We start from the raw sequence: 16,368 nt of genomic DNA on the forward strand, positions 1-16,368 counted from the left end.
ACGGTGCTACAGTACTCCACGAAACATGAACCATATGAAGCACGAATAGTGTTAGGCAGGGTGTATGAAGGGTGCACGGGATGGGAGCAAAAGTTCCCTTCTCGACCCACTTTTGGGTGTTTGGCAGAGTGCATGAAGGGTGCATGAGTCCACACTAGTAGGTTGACAAAAATACACGAAGAGGAAACAACTATATTGAGATGAGAATGCAACCAAATACACCCACACGCTTTGTGCTACAGTGACTGATCTGCACCGTCTGAGTTTGATCCAATGGTCATGTTGCGCCGAGACATGGACATGCCCATGCCCATGCAGAGGGCGCCTAAACACCACCGAAGTCCCTCTGCTTCTCGAGGCGTACGACATTGGTGATGCAGGGTGCAACTGCCCGCAGAGCCCGCTCCCGGTCGACGGGAACCAGCTCGTCAAAGACGGTGTCCAATGGCACGAATGGATTCCGGTGACGGAGCCCTGAAAGGATTCGCCCGGCAATAGCGACGGCAACCCACAACCCCTCCTTGTCCAGCTCAGCCCCCACCATCGCGCGGAGACGGCTCAGCTCCTCGGAGATATAGGTGAAGAAGGAGACCAGGTCAGGAAGCCGCAGCTTGTTGAAGTCGACCGGGTGGTCGAACGGGTTTAGCCCGACGGCTGACATCGTCGTGCTGGCACGACGGTAGGCATCGCGCAACCGCAACACGTGCGTGGCAACTTGGTTCACCAAGTGGCTGAGGCGATCCTGGACCTTGTCACGATCGTCCTGCTCGCGCTCTAGTCGGCTCCCCTGACGGCCTATCGTATCTCCCGCTTTCTGCAGCAATGCCGCCGACGCCTCGAGCATCTTTCTGGTGGACGCCTGCCGCTTTTGAAGCTCCGTGAACTCCTCCACATAACGGAGGAGCATGGCATTCCTCTCCTCCTTGAGCTCACGGAGCTCCACGTCCTTGGCCCTGAGCTCCGCATCCTTGGCATGGAGCTCCTGTGTCAGGAGCCTCACCTTGGACTTCATGATCCGCTGCACCGGCATGGCACCAGGTAGAAGCAATGGGGAGAGGAAGCAAAGGGGGCGAAATGGCTGAAAGGCAATGCAATCTACGGGAAGGCGGAGGGAGCAGGGAATCTTTTGGTTTTCACCACGGTAAAACACCAGTCGACGACTTCTCACATCAGGGAGCAGTGGGTACAGGCGGAGTCATCGTGACTAATTGCTGCCGCGCCTGCTCCCATCAATCAAAAAAATTAAAAATCCTGCCGCACCCAAACACCAGAGCAACGCTGCGGTGGATATTTAAATTTACCTGCCGGCAATTAGATAAAAAAGGGGTGAAAAAACAAATGTGGCGGCGGCCTAGCTAATCGGTCGAACTAGCCAAACTAGCTAGCCACCGTGCTTCACTGATGTACTCGGCGGGAAAGGTGGTCTTTCGTGATTTGACGACTCATTTACTTGCTTCGGCGCTACGACCGAGGAGGACCCAAAAAACACACGGTAGGGCGTCCCACGTCAGGAAGAATATATGCGTGCACCACCCGGGAGGACCCCGAAACCGCGCGGTAGGGTGTGCCACGTCTCGGCACGGAGGAAAAATGTGCATGTAAAAATATATTGTATCAGACGTAGTAGAGTACCTATGGTTCGACCTTGGGACCCAGTCAGTCGGTTGAAAACACCCAACTAGCCACATAGCTTCATCATGCAAACGTGGCACGGAGGATAGATGTGGTTAGCTTCGTCTCGACCAGCCACAACGTCTCTTGTTATAGGAGATTCTTCTATTTTCCAAGTTTTTTTAGTTGTAATAACAGCACGACAAGCTAGCGCCGCTCTTCGTGTGTGCCCGTGCAAAGGTTAGACGATGGAGAGAAGAGAGATTGAGATCGCAAACCTGGGACCCACCAGTAAGTGAGATAACGGTCATGCACGTGTTGACGAGGCACTCCCTCTACTCTACTCAACGCAAGTACTGTATAAAATCAAGTTATGGGACAAAGCCAATAACCGTTCGTTTTTCAGGCTATCGACTTACGCTTTGTAGTCCAGTTTGCCAGTTCAAATATCGTCTTCCAGATTTGTTAGTTTTAGGTCCAAATTTGATTAATGATAAGTGGGACCCCCGTGTGTTGTTCCGATATTTCAGTGCAGGATGGTTTTTTTGAACAAACACTTTGAACGGTTAGACAAGTAATGGCACGAATTACACATTTTTTGCAAGTTTACGAACAAAAATGACAGCGGCATAGAATATCACATCCACCCCGTAGCTTAGATACTATGGTGATACGAGGTTTTACACCGTTGGAAGTGAGATCCAATGGCTTGGGAGTAGTCTTTGTAATTATGCGCAATTTCCAAACTCTCCAAAGGTTTTTTTGCAAATAAAACATTCAGGCCTCGTGTGTGCCACTGCATCTTCGATCCAACGGCTCCCCGGTGCTCATATTAGGTGCTCCTCGTAGCTTAATTACTCACTACGGTGATTGGAGTAGTTGTGGGCCGAATGCTACGAAAATATAATCTAAGCCGACCGGAAAAAATCGCTACACAAATTAATCCAAGGTTGGAGTGCCCCTCGCAATGTAAATAGCTCCGGCTTTGCGAGGGATGGAGAGGTAGTAGCTTCAACGCGTGGAAGATACAGCGTGAGAAAGCGAGGTCAATTGAGAGACATATAGATAGAGAGACAAAGTGAGTGTGGTCCGACATTCATTGAACAAATATATATGCTCTGGAGAGATATTGTCCGATTGAGCTTTTTGGAAAGGGTGAGGGTTGTAAGATAGAGCTTGAGAGATGATCCAGTCACAGACGTGTAGATACATTTTGTGCGTGGGAGGAAGCAAGGTCAACCGATCACATAGGGTCGCCATGCGATCGAAAGAGTGAGACGGGTTGGAGAGAGTGACCTAGATAGACGATGTGCGTGAGAGAGTATACAATGTGAATAGGTCGAATTGGGCTCAACATGGTGATATATCATTTTTGTCCGAGAAAGAGCGAGGTCAATCGAGACATACAGAGAGAGAGAGAGAGATTGAGTGAGCGTGGCCCACCATGAGGTCGAAAGAGTGGTGGCGGCTTGGATGGACTGACCTAGATAGACAATCTGCGTGAGAGAGTATAGAGTGTGTCGATCAAGGCCCGAACAAGGAGATATATCATTTGTGTGTGTGTGTGAAAGAAAACGAGGTTAAACGAGACTCAGATAAAGAGAGCGAGATTGAGCGAGTGTGGCCCGCCGTGTGGAAGAAAGAGTGAGACAGTCTCGAGGGAACGACCTAGATATACAACGTGCGTGCGTGCGCATGCACGAGAGGTTGGGGGCTAGATAGGCAATGCATGTATTTAGCGCGAGAGGGTGAGAGGGAGAGGGGGGAGAGAGAGAGAGCTCGACATGGGGTGCAATGGCGGGTGTGTGAGGTAAATACATTTGGTAACAGAGTGGAAAAAGGGGTTGTGTAGTTGAGATACTTAGAGATCGAAACATGGAGAGAAAGAATGAACGTGTGTTGGAAACCGATAGCTTCCTAAGGTGGTTAGGAGAGGAAGATTGACCGATACAGGAAGTATGTAGTGTTTGTGCGGGGGGGGGGGGGCTAAAAACAACATTTGAATGTACATAGTACGAGACTTAATATCGATGTTTCAATTCGGTGTACATTGTAAGATTTGAACCGAGGACCAGGCATAGGGGTAATTATTTCGAATTCGTGCCATACTAAGTTTCGAAAAGTTGACATTGACTCAGTTTGTTGTGCTATTTTGTAGGTCATATTTTGAATCCATCCAAAAGTTTTCTCACTACCATGGTGTTCATCATATACATATGAATTTGTATTAAAAAGGTAGCGTGGATACAGTGAAATGCGAAATCCACGTTAGAATTGGAGATCGCTACGTGACACACCCTCTAATTCAAATAACTAACTACGTGACACACACTCTAATTCGAATAACTAATTATGCGACACACACTCTAATCCACGTTAGCGTGGGTACCGTTTCATTTTTTTTCAAATAACTCCTCATTAATTAATTTATAGTACTCCATCTGTTCACTTTTATAAGACCTTGAAGACATTTCAGACAATGTGCAAAACAGTTCATTTTAAGTTGTCTGAAACGACTTACAAAAGTGAACGGATGGAGTATCTCGTTTCGAATGACTAATTATTGCAAGGAAAACACGGGCATGGTAATACATACAGATTCGTTTGCAAATGAAAGAAGATTCGTTTGCATTCTGAAATGTAGGTGCACCAGGAAAACCAGGGTCGTGTCGGGGTGGACGCTGCTTCGGTGCCTTAAAGGCAACTGCCTTTGGGTCACTGACATGTGGGCCAGCCACCTGTTGGGCCCATATGTCATGGACACAAAGGCAGGTGCCTTAAGGCACCAAAGCATAGTCATGTCGGGGTGGTCGCGTGTGTCGGACGGACGCGTAGCACCCAGCCACCCACCCCCTCCCCCCCAAAAAAAGGATGACGACAATATAAGTTCGCGCTTCCACGTTTCGGATTGAAATATCTGGCGGCCCCAATTCCAGCCCTGCAAAATCTCTCTTCTCCACCGTCCCCTTCCACGCCCAAATTGCTCAAATCCCTAATTCACCGCCAACCCTCGAATCGCCCCTCGCCTCGTCTCTTTCCCCACCGTTCCCCACCTCTGTGCTGGATGACGACGACGACGGTCGCGCTTCACCACCGCACCGGAGCTACCTCATTTATGCTCTCGTCCACCGCACCGAGTGGTCCACCGACAACGTCGGCCGCCGCAACCGACGTGCCTCACAAACACCGAGTTCCATCGCATCAGGTGCGCTTCACCGACGCCGTCTCCCAGCTCACCGGGGCTACTTCACCGAGCACATCATCGCACCTCCGCCCCCCGAGGCCATTGGGGCTTCACCAACGGTCTCGTCCACCGCATCGTAGCGCTCCGCTGCCACTCAAGATCTGCATCCGTGCGCGGCCAGCCAACACCAGCGCATCACCCTCAACGGATCTGAAATGACCCGCCTCTAGCTAGGCGAGCATGCCCAAACGCCGGCCCAAACTAGGTATCCACACATCACTCCCTTGTGCACTGTTCCGACGATGTTTGGATATCCTTTCACTGCTCTCTTAGCTTACACGCCTATGCAACTCTGACCTTAACTCTTATTTCTTCTGGAGATATCATCTGAAACAAGCAAATCCATATTTTAGCGAAGCATGACGGCGCTATGGGGTGTGGTACACATCCTGCACACCCGTATAACCTTGTAAGTATCTGTCCTCCAGTACAACATCAAGGTCGATACCTCTTATTTGATCAACCATTCGCCGTGTCAAAAATGCAGAGGGGGATGCAAGGAGCACAAGGCCAGCACATCCAAGCAAGTGGTAACATGGACTTGTACATGGAACATCCCAAGCGCATGCAGAGCTGTAGTGAGCCTGTACAACGAGCTAGCGTAAGTCCCTGCATTTCATTTAATTCGTACTGGCATTCGTGTATGATTTGTGTGCAGTGGCTGATCCACGAATTCAAGTTACCAGGGGCGAACATTTAACTTAAAAAATACGAAGGCACTTGCACTCTGGAAATCAACATAACTTGAGAAATGTGAAGCTACATGCACTTTGAAAACCAGCTAATGATCCAAAGTAGTTCAGATTATAATCACTAAATGATTCAAGCACCAAAAAACACAAAATGCAACATGGTGTACAAGGACTACAAACATGGTCTGTACCTGCTTGAATTATTCGTTCTCTGGCTGAAAATATCGAAGTGTAATTGCACGTATAACCAGTGCGCAAACTGCATATCAATATATCTATCCTGCACAAGTATGCCAATAGTTTCAAACAACAGATTAGAAAAGTATTTATGCTATGTTGTCATGATACGGGGACTTTCTGGTAGATGGCCTCGATGTTTCCTCAAGCTATGAAAATGCACTATAATTTGCTTGTCATCAATGCCTGCAAATCTCTGTCTCTCTCAACATAGTAGATCATCATTAGACACTAAATCCTTCCATGAGCTTGCAAAATGCTTGCATTAGATCCCTCATTAGACACTATATGTTCATCACCAGGAGCATGTAAAATGTTTGCATCAAATCCTTCATTAGCAGTCTGTTCATTAGACACTTCAGGCTCAAGAACAACATGATCTTGTATGTTTGCACCGGAAACTTGATTATATGCATCAGATTCAGTCAGTTCAGTATTGATTGGGGGAGTTATAAAATAAGTAGAAATTGGTTTCATTTTATCATAGATTCCTACATACAAGCAGTTTTACAACACCGTCAGGTTTAACTATTGGCCATAACTTGAAGAGTTGAATTAGATATAATCAGGGATGTGATGTACCTGCTCGTTGTGCATCCTACTCTTGCAAGCTGCGATTGTCCATTTGCACAAGCTCGATGCCATGCCCGTGCTGCCGCCGCTGCCTCCCACGCAGGCTACACCCAGGGTTGGATCTTCATCTTCTTGTCCTTCCGTTCGCTTGAAGCCCGGCCACCGCCCTCCAACGAGGGCGCGAGGAAGTACTGTGTCGGTCTGTCCAGCGGCGGCTAGGTTAGGAGCGAACCAGACTGGAGGTTGGAGCGAATGAATTGGGATTTTTCCTGCTGTCGATCGATATGGGAGGCGCTCGTTTGGGCCACGAGCCTGCTATAGGGCCTGCCTTGCACTTATGTTATTGGCCCATCCAAATTGAAACATTTTTCTTCATTTTTTACATTGCCTGCTCGTGCGTTGGGACGAACAAAACTAGCATGGGCCAACCTGGACGACTCAAACTAGGTGCACACTTTCCAGCCACCTGAGGCGGCCGCCCATACCAGCCCCATGGTGGTGTCGCCCCTTTTTGCGTGTATGATTGGATTGTGAAAAATATTCCAGTGGCGCTTTCGATTTACCCACAGAATGGTTGAATTGCTTGTTTCTATGAACTGAGTTCGCCAATAATGTGAAGGATGCCAGTCTTTTCATCCTATTGTAGATTGCTTAGATCTCGATATGCCAAAAGTAATCGCATGAAATATACAGTAAAAGCCAGTGTGATGTGTTTGGCTACAACTAGTCTGACTACACGTCCTCATATAACATATCAAGGACGCACCATCTTACCAGATTAACCATTCGACTTAACCATGCAGTGTGGGAAGAAAGAAGTATTGGGACTGCGTATCCAAGCAATTGATGCCATGGACTCCTTCATACAACCTTGTAAGCGAAAAAGAAGTTGCAGTGTGCCTGTACAAAGAACTAGCGTAAGTTCAGTTACCTGCTTCTCGGAATTTTAGTTAGCCACTTATTGCAAAAAAATTCAATTACGTTGCTTGGCTTAATTTTGTTTGCTACTGATTACATAATGGCACAACATGTTAATCATATTGTAGACTGCGCCTATCTATGTGTTTGATACTTACTGTTAAGAATTACCTGTTTGCCTTAACTTAAATATCTACTTGTTTGTTTAACTGCTTTGCTGCTGCAATAATGGGTTACAATGATGTTAATAACTACTTTTCAGCATCCAATTGAAACTCTTTAATTCCTTGTTTGTTTAACTGGTTTGCTGTTATAACTCCCAGTTGAGATGTTTTGCTAACTTCAACTTTTCTGAATCCAATCGGAACTTTAATGGCAAAACAGGTTAGCCCAAGATCAAAGAGCGGGGTCCCCATGGACGTTGCATCATCCCACAGCAGTGGCACCGACCCAATCGTGCATTATGAATTGCCAACTGCTGATGCTCTAGAGGCTAAACTAGTGGTAGAAAGAGATTCTGCTTCTGCACTTAGAGATGAAGTTGACATGTTGAGAAAGCAAACAACACAATCACAAGCAGTACTCAAGACAACCATGAAATATTTGGTGGATTTCAAAACGAAGCAAGCTGAGACTAGCCAGATTGTTAAGGTCCTGAAGGAAAAAGGAAATTAAATTCCTACTTGGTAAATCATAGGTGAAATGTTCTTTCCATAGTTGAATAACCATTGTGTTGTCTGTTCATGTAATCAATCAAACCATTTGTTTTAGAGATCATGTAATAATTGTTTTTTTGTTTGTAATTTTATTTGGGCACACGTCTGTATTAATTGATAAGACTTGGAGACATTTCATTTGGATTGCTGTGCCAGACCTACAAATATGCCAATCGGGCTGAATGTGCATTCGGCAATAGTAGTATAGATGGACCATAAGTGGCACGCATCAGAAAGGGCCAAGATGCTGGCTAAAAAAAGGATGTTGTTGTAGCTAAAAAAAAGTACAGCGGCCTCGCTTATGTATGTTAGTTGATATTATTGATCCTTATACTCTATAAGTGTTTATATGCCTGTTAGTTCCGTACATTCTTGGTTGATTGACTCGGTATTTGAATCTTGATACATTGCTTGTGTACATATCTAAATGGGAGTACACATTATGCTGCGAATGACATTTGAGTTGGACATGAAGTGTTCCAAATATTCAAATTCACCTTAAACTGGATTCTAGTTTCTGAATTTGAGTATCGGCATTTGTAAACCATATTCATATATGACAGTGGAATACATCTTTGTCGTCCTTTTGAAGATATATAAAAACACATAGAATGATTTATAAAGATTCATATAGGAATACAAAATGGATTCGAATTTAGTTGCCAGGGTAAACGTGGATGCTTATTGTCCCAAAACTCGAAAGAAACAGCAAAATGTCCACTCCCACATCGGCTGCCCGAAGCCAAGTGTTTGGGAGATGGAATTACTGTCTACCCATTACACGGACAATCCATCGGCCCAATTTCCACTGCTCTAAATAGGGGTAGGTTAGTAACTTCAATTAGACGTGACACGACCGCCTCTGAGCCCATTCCGACACGGTGGGCGTCAAACATGGGCGGCAAAACTCATTTGATTCAAGCTCGTCCGAAAGACCTCTGTTTCTCCCTCCATTCCCCATTCATACACGGTGGGCGGCAAAACACCCTCTCCTCGTCCGAAATAGATGTAGGCTAATATTTTAAATAGGGGCAGATGTGTAACTTCCATCAGACGTGACACAACCGCCCTACCTGTCAGCCCCGTTCATACACCGTGGGCGCCAACCGTGGGCGGCAAAACACCCTCTCCTCGCCCGAAATAGTTACCGACAAATATTTGGGAGATGTGAGATTACCGTCCTATCCCTAACCGACGAGACGTCCAAATTTGAAATGGGGGATAAGTTCGTAACTTTCCCATATTTCAGACAGGCGCGTTCCAAAAACATGGTTCCCCGTACCTCTCCCTCCATTTTCCCATGCATACACCGTCCGCGCTAGAACACCCCATTCCCACACCAGCCTCCGTCCGCCACCCCATCCATCGCCGTCGTCCTCCACCACATCCATCGCCACTGTCCTCCACCATGCCGGAGCGCCTACCAAGACCGCGTTGTCCACTGCTAGAGATGGACGTTTCTCATCCACGGCGACGGACCAATAGCCTTGCATCACGTCCTCTCACTTCATCGGCGTCGTCGTCCTCTTTGCCGGGGCCGCTCACACGACCTTCTCTTCCACCGTAACGGGACTTATCCCCCGATGCACCCGTCTACCGTCGCAGATCTACTTCAACGCCACCGACAGCCATTGCACCCCCGATGCCTACACGACGCCGCAAGAGAGGTGGTACTTCATATCTCCTCAACTTTTTGATCTCAACCAGAAAATAGATCTTAACTTGGTTACTCTACTTTCTTTTCAGCTCTTAGAATTTAGTTCTTAGTTCGAAGCAAACAATGGATGCTAAATATCATTTCTTCGGTTTGCAGCTTCAAATCTGCCATGGCACAACCATAATACGGTTTAATTGATCATGCTTAGGGTTTAATTGATCATGTTGGTTCCATGGTGGTTTCTTTAATAGAAATCAGAGGGGAAACCCTCTTTTGCTAAAAAAATATATGCTTAGAGTTTCCCCCTTTTATGATCACTATACGATCAGAATACATGCTTCGTGTCATAATAACACTGCTCCACCCATCAAGCTAAACAAACTTAGTCGTTCAAATATGAATATGATATTATTAAAACAGATTTGTTTAATTGGTCAGCTAAATGTTCCTAAATTAGTTTCGAAAATGCATCTTCGCCGCTCGGGTGTGTATCTCTGTGTGTGGTCTGGTCAGCACAGTTGGGGAGGTGAACTTTGCATATGCAGGGGTTTATAGGGAGACACTCTCCGAGTTGAAACCGCAATGCATTCCATAGATAATCTGACTACTTTTTATGTTTTCATGAATCTCAGATTCTGAACAACATCATAATGATTATGAGCTTGCGCGCATGAAAAGAATAAAGAAGAACAATGCCATGGCTGTCAAACTTGGCATTAAGGGACTGAAATCAAGTCTGGTTGCAATGCAATGCAAACACTCTCCACCTACAGATTCATGCTCAGAATATGATCCTAACAGTGATTCTGAGCTAGAGGGAGACCTAAGTCAATGTAGCTCCCTAGTGGAGGAGTCAGAGGATGATGCCCTATCTTGTTCACCCATCAAGGTACTTGCTCTAACTTTCCAAGGTTACATTGCTCGCACATATCTTGCAACTGATGCTTTGCATTGCTTCTACTTTGTTGAACTGCCATTAGCTTAGTTTACACATCGTGTATGTGAATACGCCCTGCCTATCCATTTTCAGTACATATTCCATCTATCATCATACCATATTTATCCATTCAAATGTTGTTCTTTTGTATCAGACGTTCAAAAGGAAGAGGGCGATTGCTGATCATGGAGGAGCACAAGCAAAGTATTTGGAAAAGGTAGTGGCACCTGATAAATCAAATAGCCCATTAGGTGTAGTTGCAATATCACCTGACCCACAAAATACCCCAACTCTAGCAGACTCTAGCCCTACTACACTGGTCATTTCTGATGCCCCAACTCAGCAGACCCCAACTGCAGCAAACAGTATGATTATGCCAGTTGACATAGCACCAGCTGTACGGCGCAAAACCCCCATTCCAGCAAAGAGTACACCAAATCCAGTTGCCAAATCCCTTTTCAAACTAGAGACAGCCCCAATTGCAGCAAATAGGACCCCTGTTCCATTTCTTCCCAGTTTAGAAGACGAAGCTTATGTTGTTGTCAGGAACTTTGTGCGCATCTTGCCTTCATGGAAAGATTATACCGCAGACACAGAACAATTTCCAGTCTTCCTCCGCAACTTACGCTTAAGTAATGTACTAATGTTATTCATGATCATTACTGCATATGTTTCTGCTGACAGAAGACACAAGATTTCATTCTTTTAAATAGGTGAGGCGCAAACTAGATTGTGATGACGAGCAAGGGTTGGTTGCGCTTTTCAAGCACTCGTTGATGAAGTATCGTTCCTACCTGAGGCAAGCGCACTTCGATGGCAAGCCTCTGAACGAAATTTCTGTAAAGTCTCTGGTGCTACATTTATCCGACGGTGACTGGAATAATCTTGTTACACATTGGTCTCGGCTGCAGCGTAAGGTACTATCGATGATATCACATCACAATTTGAACTACATTTCTGCACTTGCCTTAATGTCTCACTTGTACGAAAACTGTTAGCAGAAGAACATTCGTTCTCAAGGGACCACAGAATCTCGCAACTATACTGCACACTACATTGCTCTTGTGAGTACCTCTTGCCTTGTATGACCATACTTACTTTCATAGCTGTTTGATTATGTAGCATCACTGCACATGTTAGCCTCGTAATCGTCCATTTGGTGGACATTATAAGATCCGTATGGACTCTTACATAAATTTAGAATCAACCCAATGCTTTTGAAGAGGTTTAGCTCTGCAGTCCTCTTGTAAGGACTGAACGTGGTCTATCACTGTACTTACATTAACAGCTACTCCCTCCGTCCCATAATATAAGAATGTTTTGTACAGTACACCAGTGTTCAAAACACTCTTGTATTATGGGAAGAGGGATTGGTTCATTTTGTAGCATTCTGCATCTTATCTCACTCGCCCACCATTTACTAAAAAAGATCAGATCTATATTTAATCTTACCAACAAGTAGAATACACAGAGAATGCCAGTGCAGAAGTGTAGCCCATTGCTCTTGTCAGTACATTTTGTCCTGTAACGCTTATACTTCCAGGGATCGGTAGTTGATTATGTAGCATCAATCTGCATCTTATCTTCATTATCCTCTATCCCTTCCAGTATTATCATATCTATAATTACTCTCTACAAAATGTAGAGTACAGGCAATGCTTATGAAGAAGATTCTGTGCTGAAATTCTTGAGTTATCCTTCCCTTGCCATGGAGAAGGGCATTATAAAGCCGGTGTTAACTGTTAGTGTAAGTGAGTCCTTCTAAAGCCTTTATCCTCAACTGCTGTTTAATTTGCTCATACTCCCTATCGTTTACTGCTATTTAGTTTGCTGTTTCTACCAAAATGCATGTTCGTAAGAACCGTAAGTTCTAAGTTTTACTTGTAAAACCAAATTCCTTATTCATACCATGCACATTACTTAATACTCCCTATATGTATGCTTGTTTTTGTGGATCTATAATCCAGTGTGTGGTGAAGCAGCCCACGTTTGCACCTTGTCATCTCCTGTTTTATCTTACTGATGTGGCTGATGATATGAACAACATGCCATGCACATTATCCAAAATAGATACAATGATTTTCTTTGCCCTTCATCTACGCTTGTTATGTTGACATGGTAATCCAGTAGTGTGGTGAAGCTCCCCGCATTATGAACAATGCCAAATTATGCTATTGATATTTTGAACATACTCTTTATTTTCTAATTTGAAATTGGATATAATTGAAAGAATAGTTATCATCTTTGTTTATACACGTGCAAACCTGTCATCTCTCTACTTTGTTTCAGGGTGATATGCCTGATGGCATGCATAAGTCTGCTGAAGGTTGTGAGACAAACCCAACATATATTGAGCAAAGAAGGCAAAACATCTTGAAGATAGTGAGACAACCCCAAAGTCTTGTCTTGATGCAGTGTTCAAGTTACTTGAGACTAACAGTCAGACAAGCTCACAGAATTCATTGTCTGAATCAGTTCGACTTCTTCAGTCCCAAGTTCTAGCAGAAAGGCATTTTGCAACTCAACTTCGACTTGAAGTCCTATCTCTAAGAAAGATTGCGTAGAACACCAATGAGAACCTCATCGCTAAACAGCTACACCTGGAAGCTATGACCGACATGCTAGGCCGGTCTCACAGCCTTGCTCAGCAGCTTGCGCAGCAGTTCCCCCGCAAGGCTAACCTTTCTTGAACTGTCTTGGAAGTGGTCTCGGTTCAGTATTATTTTGTTACGCTGCAATGATGCCCAGTTTTTGTAATCTGCTTCTTCGTTGCGCTTTATGATCACTGGTGGTGAACTTTGATGCCCAGTGGATGTAATATACCTTAAATCCTTTATTGTGTAGTGTAGGTTTATTCTTAGTTACTATGCCGTAATTTCTTTATTGTATAGAGTAGGTTTGTTCTTAATTCCTACTAGTTACGCAGCAGCCCGAAATGAACCCCGACCCATGATTGTGCGAATCAATTCACGGGCTTTTAACAGGCCAAAATTGTCTGGGTCCTTGTTTGGCCCAATCAGATATCGGCTGCGAGCAGGCCGGATGCAAACCGGGCCGTAGTTAGGCCCAACTATATGGCGAGCTTTTAACAGGCCGAAATTAATATAGGGCTGAAATGTTAAACGGGCCCTTAATAGGCCAAAACTAATATCAGGACGAATTACTAAGTGGGCCTTTAGCAAGTGGGCCCAAAAGCATAGTGTCCAGTTGACGGGCCGAATCTGATATGGGCCATAATTGAGCCCAAAGCCTCTTAAAGGGCCGGACCTGATCTGGGCCATAATTTGGCCCAGAACATGGTAGGCTTTTAACGGGACGGATCTCATATGGGCCACTATTAGGCCCGAAGCGTGGCAGGCCATTAATGGACCGGATCAAATATGAGCCGACATTTGGCCCAAAACATGGCAGCCAGTTAATGGGCCGGCCTACTAGAGTCCTCAAAATCTTGTGGGCCTACAGCTGGGCCGACCCATTAATGTCGGTGAAATCTCGTGGGCCTTTAGCTGGGCCAGCCCATTATGACCCGCAAGAATCTTGTGGGCCTTTACCTGGGCCGGCCCATTATGGCACAAAAAAAATCTTGTGGGCCTTTACCTGGGCCGGCCCATTATGGCCCGCAAAATCTTGTGGGCCTTTAGCTGGGCCAGCCCATTATGGTCCACAAAATCTCGTGGGCCTTTAGCTAGGCCGGCCCATTATGGTCCGCAAAATCTTGTGGGCCTCTAGTTGGGCCGACCCATTTAAACTTGTTGGGCCGTGCCACATGTCGACATATCATAGGCGCCTTCTGTCTAATGAGTGGATGACATCTGTCCCGACGATGAGCCGACACATGTTTCCTCTAGCCAATGATGATTTTACACGTGGAAAATCCCCATTGGTCAGGGTTGTTAATGGGTTATCGGATCCAAAACCCGACCTGGTAGCTTAACGGCGTTCCGTTATGGTGGATGCCATGTGTCGGTCACCCTTGATGAAAGCACTTCTGTGACGCGCGATTTATCGTCATGGAAGTGGACACTTCCATGATGATAATTTTGGTAATGTCATGGAACACTTCTACGACAGCACAAGTATGACTATCTTGATTCTGTCATAAATTTGTCATGGATGTACATGCATGACAAAAAAGCGACCTACTATGACAAACACGTATCATCACGGAAGTGTACTTTTTTTGTAGTGTGTGATCTTGCGTGGCCTGGGATATGTCGTGGGCGTGGATGACAGCACTGGTCGGCGTTTGGACATGGCAGATTTTAGATTTGGCTTCGTACGGATCGGCCACGGTGGATTCCTCGACGTCGGCTGCTCTTCATCGACGAGCCAAGGCAGAATCTTTGGGCGGAGGGGATCGGACATCAGGTGGCTGCTGGACGGCATGCCAAGACTCTGTGGTACCCGATCGACATCACTGTTCTCGCATAGCTGGTGTTGGTGGACGTTGGTGATGTCGACGGGCGGCGGCCTCCTCCTCCGCCGCCGCCACCGTCGCCTTCCTCTGGCAACGATGAGCATGTGCCTGGCTCTAGCCTGCATCGGCCTAGGAGTGGTGCAGCCGCTGGTGACTCCTCGGCCAACATGGTGGGTTCATCCTCGTCGGCGGCGCCACTGCCGGCAGGGCGTTAGGTTCAAATCGCATCGGATCCGGTCCGTTCTCCGGTCAGCAACAACTGTGTGGGGGATGTCATCGGTTTGCGTCTGTGCCCTGCTTTCGGACCGGTTGCTGCTTCGGAGTCTCACCAGCCAATCGGGGTTCGGCCCGAGTCGCCTGTGGGTCCCATCGGTCTGGATGCGCCTGTGGAGTCATGTGCGGCCATGGAGCAGATGCAAATTCAGGCTATCTCCCCTGCCTCGGTCTAGCTGTTGAGATGGACCAAGGACGACAGGATTGGCTGCGCGCCCGAGGTGGATAGGCCTGGGGATCTGGTGCCTGCTGGGGGTCTACGCGGCAGCGAATCCGTCCTGATTGGCTCCTACCGTATCCCCCTGGTGGGCCCAATGGAGGAGGAGAGGAACAACTTTACTGTAGATTCCTGAGCTTTGGACTCACTGTCTCACCAGTTGGATAGCGACATGTGCGAGTGCGGACAAACCAGGCAAGTGGAGGCAATGGAAACCTTCCAAGTGTGCCTATCGGAGGCTGGTTGCACCCATGCAACATGCATGGTACGTAGTGTGGAGTATGTGGGCGGGCCAGAGCATGCACCCACTGCTGCTGATGATCCTGAAGAAGGGCAGATCCAGGTCACGCCGCCTCGGTCTGGTGGTGATATGCTTCTGCATGGTGATTTGGAGAACATGCGTGCTGAGATGTGCAAATCTCTTTCTCCACTCTTTCCGCTCCTGACCACTCGTGCATCTATGATGCAAGCGCGCAACCCGAGGAAGAAAAGAAGATTGGATGTTACGCCAAGAAGGAGTGTGAGGCTGGCAAATCATGGGGCATCCAAGCAACATCAAGTGCTCATTAGGAAGCTGTGTTTGGCGCATGAAGGGGAGGTCATCTCGGAGGAAGCCCTAAGGATGTACGTGGATCTGTTCTCTCGCCCGCTTTCGGATGCGCGCATCGCCGCCATGCTGGTCTTATTCGAGTGGGAATCACCGGCTGTGCCTCTGGAGGGGGTGGAGGTATGTTAGCGGACACGCCGGCGGCTTGGTTGGAACTCACAATGAATTTACAACCTTTGAGGATGATGGTGCGGAACGTCCGAGGGCTAAATGCGCCTGCCCATCGGAACGCGGTTTTCCAGGTGGTGACTCAGGCTAGACCAACCATT

This window comes from Triticum urartu, chromosome 1A (assembly GCF_056163025.1).
Source record: "Triticum urartu cultivar PI428250 chromosome 1A, HENAU_Tu73, whole genome shotgun sequence".
NCBI classification, from domain to species: domain Eukaryota; kingdom Viridiplantae; phylum Streptophyta; class Magnoliopsida; order Poales; family Poaceae; genus Triticum; species Triticum urartu.